Source organism: Pundamilia nyererei, unplaced genomic scaffold (genome assembly GCF_000239375.1).
Source record: "Pundamilia nyererei isolate P.nyererei 1_Seehausen unplaced genomic scaffold, PunNye1.0 scaffold00009, whole genome shotgun sequence".
NCBI classification, from domain to species: domain Eukaryota; kingdom Metazoa; phylum Chordata; class Actinopteri; order Cichliformes; family Cichlidae; genus Pundamilia; species Pundamilia nyererei.
Window position 1 is genome coordinate 6,352,738 of NW_005187410.1, and position 9,338 is coordinate 6,362,075.

Below are 9,338 nucleotides of genomic sequence, written 5' to 3' on the forward strand. Positions count from 1 at the left end.
ATTCCCAGGTGTCTTCTCTATTAGCGCAGACCCTACATTTGTAACCATAAGAGAGCAAAACATCAATTATTTTAATAAACAGAGCATATGACTCAAAAGAAGATGAATCTGTATTTTCATCATCAAAGAGTACACTCTAAAACTGCTTTAATTTTATAACAGAAGAGGGCTAAAATGACTGATTATTTCTAGTAAAAACATCTAAATGAGATCATCCATCCATCTCTCTCACACGTTACAAAATTATTAACTACTGTTAAGTCAAAATGTAGCATATTTATTCCTTAAAAATAAAAAGTGCTATATTACTCTAATCATTCTTAACAGCTTTTTATCCACTACATGAAACAACCTGCCCACACCTAGGCACATTCTTGCCTAAATGATTTTGGTCATTTTGGCTGATGACAGATGCATCATTTTGTCTTGCAAGTACAACAAATTATTGCATATATTAAAATGTTACAATATCGGATTAGTTTAAAAGCATACAGCATGGAACTGGAAATAAATCTGATTACTGACAAGCTACACTGAAGACAAAATAACCAGGTTACTGGTAAGCTATTAATTTGGCGTCTCCAGATAAGCTTCTTTCATACATACAATCACACAAGCGTATCGAGAACTAGTCACTGTGGGGCATGCCTGTGTATATGGCTTTGTGGGGGTGGGTGGCGAATAAGTACATTGTGTGGAGAAGATTCTGGGACACAAAGGTTGTTGTTTTTTCCCTTCATGCTGAAGGCAGCACACAAACAACATAAAAATCCACCTTTCCCATTGCTCAGTTAGAACTTCACAAATTTATGTGGTTTTACATCTAGGCCAGTGCATACCAAGCAAAGCGGAGAGTGAATTATCTGCACGTCTGATAATAAACGCCTAAATGAATAATGAATAGAGCATTTGGAAGTGTTTCGGCTGTGTTGACATTACGCAAATGCAGCCATTGTCTACACCACTGACAGGAACTGAAAGTATTACATCTCTATGGGAGTGTACAGTATGTCTTAACAAGCTTTTGCATAAACACTATTTCACTACCCGAAAAAAAAAAAGTAACCATTATAGCGTTTGTGTATTTATTCAATAGTAATAAAGAATCCTTAACAAGTTAGTAGTCATTTCAGAGGCCTCTGCAAGGCATTTCTTTTTCTTCATCAAAATGAGGATAGCACAAATGAGCTGTAAACACCGAGACACACCAGTGTGGGCAATACAAGTGTTGCTATGGTGACCAAAGGCTCTTGCTTCTCTGTCAACAGCTGCTCATGCCACCCTAAATACCCCCACTCTCCTTGAGCTTTCCTTCCATCTGACATCAGGGTCAAGCAAACAAGTCAGACAAGCGTGCTGAAAAACTGATCTTCATTCTAAGCCATCTCACGGCTGCTTCTTTAGCCAGCATTTACACCGTGTAACACTAACAGCAACACACCAAAGATTTCCCTTTGTCTGTGTCCTCCACACAGCATCTTCCATGCTGAACAACTGACTGCACACGAGCAATAAAAGTTTGGGACATTTTAGGGTTTCCTCTTGCAACCGCATGAGTATATGGGTCATGGAAATACACACAATTATAGACAGTCACAGAATACTACTACCACATTTTACAGAAGTACATTCATTTTTGCTTCTTGGCCAAAACTATGAAATTGTCTTATTGCGATATCCTGTTGCAATTTTAAGCATAAACGAAGAAAACAAAAAACTAAACACTGCTATTGCTGTGTAATAAAAACTGATCTTAAATACTGCTGCATATACATCCAGCTGCTGCATGATGCACTTAGCATCACCTCAACTCTATTCTGGTTTTTTGAATGCCTTTATTAAGGCTTTCAGTTGGCGTGCATTTAAATGTCAGAGTTGCATGCATTAACTTTCTGCCTTCTACCATCTGTAGTTTGTGCTTCTTTGTTCCTCTACATGTCCTCTCTCATTGTGTCTTTCTGCAGGGATCTCTGGACTCAGAGCTGCACGCTCCTGGTCTTCAGATACAAGCCCTCTGAGCTCAGTGTTTGTCGTTTCCCTGTAGTCTTCTTTTCTATCTTCGCTTCTAGTGTCAAGCTTCAAGTGAAAGCTTTTTTCCCCCCTCCATCCCCGCTGTCACCACATGCTTGCTCAAAGAAAATCACTGGGTTTCTCTCTATGATATTGTAATTAGGACATATCATACCGTTCACGGTAATACCGGTATAATGTTGGGCAATGACAAGAAAATGAAATATCGCGATAGAATATGGGTAAAATGCGCATGCGCAGTGCCTTTGTTTTCATACGCACATGGCGAAAAAGGCACGGCGGCGACGGAGAATGACAAGGGCGAAAGCGGATCGTTGAATGAAACGGATGAACCAGAATTGGTTTGTAAAAATGCTGCAACTTCAGTGGTGTGGAACTGGTTTAGCTTTCGTCTGTCAGATACATAACAAAGCACTATTTTTGGTGGAGCATGCTAGCGGACCGTCATTATTACCGGTTTTTTTTTTTTTTTTGGAAAATACGGCACACTTAAAAATCGATCATTTGATTTTTCTGAAAATCGACAGTGCCCCTTATAATCCCGTGTGCCTTATGTTTGAATTCTGGTTGTGTTTACTGACCTCAAAACGATTTTATGTGGTACACAGTGCTCGAAAATCTGTCAAATGTTTTAGTACGATTTTGCTAAGCTACAAACCCGCACCACTTGATGGATTGTTGGAGCATTACAGCTATCGTAGGCAGGAGCCTCGGGAGGGATACGTATGGTGCTTCAACATAATATTACCGTATTGCATGTGTATAAGCTCTTTTTAAGTTTTGTGGATATTATACATCGTTATGCTGAGGATATGTCGGCCAATTTCCACTGGAAATGCCTTTTGGTTAAACTGTCAGCAAGGAATTTGCATTTGTACTGTTACATTTTTATATAACTTTAATGCAAAAAACAGCTGCTTGTTTAAGTGAAAATACATTGATGGGGTTTTTTTGCACTAATAAAATTGTGGAGTTGTAAAGTATTTTGTCTAGTATCAATTATCATCAGTTATATCGTTATCGCAAATTTTCAGATCTATATCGTGATAAATATTTTTGGTCATATCGCCCTGCTCTAATTGTAATGGCATTAAAATGGCACTGGTGTGATGCTCGAGCCATAATGCCTGCCTCAATCTCTGCATAAAGCTACCTCACTGAACAGCTGTTGTCCACAAAGACAGTGCTGCTGTTGCAGCACTACTATTGCCAGCCCACAGAGAGAGCAAGAGAGATACCTTTCACCTTAATGCAAGTTTCCAACATTGTGGTACATGGCTGACAGCCCACCTGGCCCAAGCACCTACACACCACCTCCACAAATAAAATGGAAATCACTTATTATGAGGTGGATGTTGGCTAGTTGAATGAACTAACCTACATAACATGAGGCTGTCAACAAGTACTCTAAATTGGATTATATAATCAATATAATCTAACTATAAAATACATACAAATAAATAAGATTCTTTGGAAAAACAAAAACGACAAGCAACACTGTTGTGCCATTTGTCTTATCTTGCAAGCCACACATAATGCAATGCAGAGTTTCTACCAGTAAAGTTTTTAGACCCAGCAGCTGGGAACAGGACTGTTAATGTGGAAATATTTACCCACAATGTTGCACAGTGGCAGAGTGGAAACAGCAGAGCTGCTTGCTGCTTCAGATTTCAGACACACAGCTGCTGGTGCAAGGAAATACAGGGAGCAAACAATTAAGCCTACCACAATAAGGTAAATCTTAATGTGTTAAGTCACAACATTTCCCTGATTATTTTAATTTAGTTTTTCAAACTTCTTTATAGCTCTAACTACTAGAGGCTAAATTCAGTCATCAGGATCCTTACATTTTGCACTACACCAGCAGACAACCTAAAAGCATGGACAGAAGTTACAGCTTGTCACTATCAGTGACTGAAAATGAAATGTAAGTCCAGGGTCTGACAAGAGTGAATAATTCTGTAACAACCATGTGGTTTTGATGGCATGGAGTTCACAGCTGAGCTCAAGTGTGATTTGCACTCAAATCAATCTAAAAATAAACAACGTTAAATAAAATAACTATGTAAGACATGATGTCTCATTGTAGTGGTATGCCTGCTTGCAGACATGCTGCAGATACGTCTAATATGCAATAATGGTTTGAACCTGAGTGGATTTTGATAAAGGAATAACGAAATGTCTTTTTTGGCCAATTCTAACAGCCCTAACATCATCCAGTCCTTTTGAGAACTGTGGACTTTCAGTGTTACTGACAAAACCCAAGCATGCACACATATACTGCAGGGATTCCACCAGCATACTGCAAACCCAGAAGCCCAAGCAACTGCAAAGTTTGAATTACAGCCTTTCAAGTGACTGGAATTATAAAGAGATTTTAAAAAAACAAACAAACCAAAAACATACAGATGCTGATTTTTTTAAATAAATAAATAAAATATAATTCAGAAACAACTGTGAATCCATCATAAGCAGGGGATTCTCTCACATATCAAATTGCAATATTCAATCAATATTTAAGCCCAGTTTCCAAAAGGTGCACAAGTCTTTGTTAAATGATGTAGCACGGAGTGGCTAAGATGATGATGACATACTTTGCATGCATAACTACACTGATTGCTCCACAAAAGATAAGATAAGCTTACGTGGCTGACTCAGGATGAAGATTAAGACGTAGGCAAAAAAACACAATATGACCATCAGTAAAGAACTTTCCCACTCTGGCAAGTATGTGCTTGCACAACTTCCTGAAAAGTCATCCACCAACTATTTCTTCATTCATCCTTCTAAAAAGTAACAAAAAAAAAAAAAACTAAGAAAAAAAAAATCAAGCAAGTCACACTTAAGAGATGTGATCATCTGCCTACAATTGAAAAGCGCTAAACATTAATACTTAAATTTTTAACAGATGCCTAAAGGGATATATACTTGCTCTACTTTTATTCTAAGTAGGGACAGAGGGAAGACACCATAGGCTGTAGCTCACACAATGATAAACAGCACCACCCTAACACCAAATGATGTCCAAATAAATAACTACAGCCTTCAACTAGTCAGTACTTGTATGGCAGTTATTTTAGAGTAACCACCAGTGCACCAGTTGGCTGGTCGCCACTGAAACTGCATGTCTCTTTTGAAGGGAGAGAATGGCCCACCTTCCCCCATGGTCTATCATAAATAAATACTGCTACAGAAATATTTGGACAGCCCAGTGAAGAGATTTGCAGCACCACAAGGCTGACACACAGGACTTCCTTGCCCTACTTATGAAGAGGGAATACATTTCTGTTTTTAATACAGTCTCATTGCACTGTGGATCTGATGTTTTCTTACAGTAGTTAGATATAAATAAGTTAAAAAATAAAATAATAATTGAACTATTATGTTTCATAGACTGTAGGCCATGAGATGGTTTTTTTTCTTCTTTTAAAACACAAGACCAGGTATTGCATGGAAGGTAAAAAGAACACCTTTCATCTCAGATCCTGTCACAAAGCAGCCTAACAATGTTATTTGGCTATGCCCCCTGAGGATTCAGTACAAATGGTAATTGTGTCAATTTATTGGAACGCCAAATAAAAAGACAGATAAATCCACTAAGAAAAGAAGGATTTAAAGTCTATATCATTACTCATACTTTATAGAGTATTAATTCTAATGCTGAACATTAGAGATTAATACAGGCAAAACACTGAAACTAAATCCTGGTGTTCTTTTACCAGGTGGCACTGAACCTGTAACTTTTGTAACTACTGTAATTAGAGTTCAACACAACTCATACAACAAAGGACAGGTTTTCACCACACGGTAAGCAGTCTAGATTGGGTTATGGAGAAATTATTTTACATAGCGTGAATGATGTTATTAAATTTGGCTGGAGTAGCATTTTAATTCAGCCTCAATAAAGTCACGGACAATCTCAGCAACAGCTTGCAAGTTTATTTACTTGAAGTCCAGCATTTGGGGTGTTCTGAATTCACTTTGCTTCTATTGCTCATCTCTCTTCCTGCACTGACTCAGTGACCCCAATTCTAAAGCAGTAAATCACATTAAACTGCAGCAAGACTTGAATCTCCTACATGTTCGCTGTTGTTGCAGTGTTGCCCACCCCTTACTTTATATTGAGTCATCACAGTTGTCTTCTACATTCCCACCAACTACTGGACTGAAGTGGAGCAGCTGGTTGCAAAAACTGTTTAAGACACTCGTCAAACCAGATCTTTAGAAAACAACACAGCGCAAGAAAGTGCATTTAAACAACTCAATCTAAAAGAATATCCTGCTTGACACTCAAACATTTTACACACCAGTCATACATGAGACCTTTTCTTTTTTCCCTTACTCTTTGTAAGTGACATTACATAAACAATTAATGATAATTTGGCATTACTATCCAGTGTGCACACACTCCATATGTATGGTAAATTTGCAAGGTAAACTATTAAGCACATAAAATAAACTATTCACAGTACAGGCTGGAAATGAGATTATAAGTGTTCGTTGTAGACGTGCCCCTCCTTATAAATTAGGTCATCAATGAGGATTGGGAAGCTACTAAACTGTAGCCTCAAAAAAAGTCTAGTTAAAAAAAGAAGGAAGAAAAAAAAACAAAAACAAAAAAAACCCAGACTTCTTCATGTGAACTATGCCTCAAATTTCACAGGACCTTGGAAAAACCATTATAGAAATGGAAAATGCAAGAAAAGGAAGGAAAGCATTTTTATAGACCTGGGTGTTCAGCAAATTCAAAATCATAAAAAAATGTCTCTAAGTAAAAGTAGACATTCCTGCTGCTATAAATAAAAAACCAGCAGAAACTCCTTGGTTTGAAGAAAAAAAAATTCACTGGATGACACTAAGACCAACTGTGAAGTATGGTGGAGGTAGTATTATGGATTGGGACATTTTTACTTCAAAGGCCACAATTAAGGCCCAACTGTGACATTTACTCTTACTGCTAGCAGTTCAAAAAGTGATAAACAAAACTGAGTTTAGCCTTCCATAACACTCCTAGTTTCTCATGTGGCCTCTTGGGAAAATTAATTGGCCACCCCGCCTTACAGTGCTTGAAGTAACAATGAAATTGACACAGTAATAAGAAAATTTACAAGAGAATGGCATGATTGAGATCAACAACCTCAAGCTTAGGAGAGGTTGGTTTATGACACAAGATAATCACCCAATGCCAAAAAATAAATAAATAAATAAATTTATGAACCAACAATGGAGAGGTTAAAACAGAAGAAAATTCCTGTTGTAGGGTGGCTGTGTTGGAGTCCTGCCCTAAAGGGAACTGACATGCTGTGGCATGGCTGTTCAGCAAAAAATCCCAGAAAATATGTAACTCGTATTGAGATCAAATAACATTCAAATACTGCCACTAGGTCAACAAGAAATGGGAGCATCACATTGACATTACTTATGTGGGCCACTGAAGTAGAATCAGGTTACAGAATTTAAATAGCAGGGGTTTTAGCCAGTCCTGGCATCTGAATCTTTTTTATATAGCAACATTAACATTTTTGTTTCTCTTCTTGGTGAACCGGTACAAAAGCATGACTGGTCCACATGGCATAGAGCCTATCCTCTTAATTAAAAGAAGTCAATGTTTATCCTTGTTTTTAATTATCTTGGATATATTCAACTGGGAGAAGGCCAAAACTTGGAATAACCTGGATTAAGATGCACTTTGATTCTCTTAAGGCAGACAAGACTGTTGAAGCTGTATCCCATCATTCCAGGCACTATTTAGAGTCTTAAAAGGCAGGTCAAACCACGTTTCTCAATCTCTCATTTCTCTCCTAATGTAGTCTGTGCTTGTTGAGCGTTATGTAGACATGCATTATCACAATTTATATTCCTTCCTACACAGCAGAGTTTCTCTAAAAGCGTCTGCCTGTGCTGTGCTGCATGGTAGAAGGTCATAAGCTTAACAGTAACAATTTAAAACTGGAGTTATACAAGAGCATGAACTGGCCCTTGAAACTGGTGGCACTGTCTAGTACAGTTGAATTTCTCTCCCCTCCCCCACACATGCGCTTCCTAAGTCTGCATGACAATATAAATATGTATCATTCATGCTTTAGCTCAAACAAAATGACCTAAAGTGCAGCTTAATGTTGTTTGACTTCAGTAGCACATTTCCACCAAAGTAGACAAACTAATCAGTCACCACAATGGGACAACCTTGAACCTCTAAAACTTAAGTCGGTTTAGTAAAAGTAGTCCACAGGTCAGCTACATAAGGTTAAGCATGAGTATGTTTCTTTAAGAAAAACAACAATGTAGCAGAAAAGTAGGCTGTTTGAAAAATCATGAACAAAAGAGGCTAAATTAAAAGGCGCAAACGGGAATTTCAACACACGTGTGGAGTCAATGGGTGACTAAGCTTTGTGCCGGCAAGTATCCTCCTAATCAACGCCGTAATCACCAATTTCTCAAAGTCATTATCCTCTTTGCTTTTAACCCACATAAACGCACAAGCAGCCTGAATGCAGTGCTTCCCAAAACAGTGCCACTCGACCTTTACTTAGCTTACCTTTTATTGTGAGTGAACTCGTGGTGTCCGCCGCCACCTCTTCCTTCTTCTTCCACAAGGAGAACCTCCAACTTCAGCGAGCTAGCTACGACTTTCCTCCCATTTTGATTACCGTCACATTTCAAGTTCCGACCGCGGGTGTGAGTGTGTGTGTGACTCACTGCCGGCTAAATTTGCTGTGCTAACAAAGCGTGTTCACCCAGACACGCACGCACGCGCGCACACACACGCACAACTGGCGGTAAAGTTGGAATAAACCCGAGTTTCTGTGGCTGAGGCTGCAGGCTACTCTCTGTAGAGTTTCACCCTCACCGTTCACTGAGAACAGGAGCAGAAAGAGACAGCAGCGAGCGCTAAACGGCAAGGAGAGAGAGACTTACACAGAGAATAGGAGAGAGAGAGAGAGAGGACGGGGGCGGGGGGTTGAAGGCTAAACTGTCTTTAATAAACCTGACTATTATAAACACGATCTATTCTGGGGTTAATAATCCAGGGACTGTTTTATCTCATTTGTATCTGATTGGCCTAATTAGCCAAATCAGCAGCCAAAGTGTCAATTTGTTAACACCTTATGGAAAATATACAGATACACGTGCTGTCTGGAACCTATGTGTGCCATTAACGCATAACTACTGTACACTTTGTATATTTGCGCACGTGTGGATTGAGCAGAGCGTGTATTAAATTTGACCCCCCTCCTCCCCCCATATAGATTAGGCGGGATAATTAATACCATTAAAACATGGCTCTCGAGCTTAAGTGCACTATG

At 38.8% G+C, this 9,338-nt stretch overlaps 1 protein-coding gene across 1 annotated transcript in view; it reads right to left on the reverse strand.

Annotated features, from left to right (window-relative positions):
• The window catches only part of tbl1x (transducin beta like 1 X-linked), a 20,692-nt gene extending 11,746 nt beyond the window's left edge, over window positions 1-8,946 (reverse strand). Inside the window, exon 1 of the mRNA XM_005723591.1 lies at window positions 8,570-8,946. The gene's annotated coding sequence lies outside the window, so the exon portion shown is untranslated. The remainder of the gene's footprint in view (window positions 1-8,569) is intronic.
• Between the last annotated feature and the right edge of the window lie 392 nt (window positions 8,947-9,338).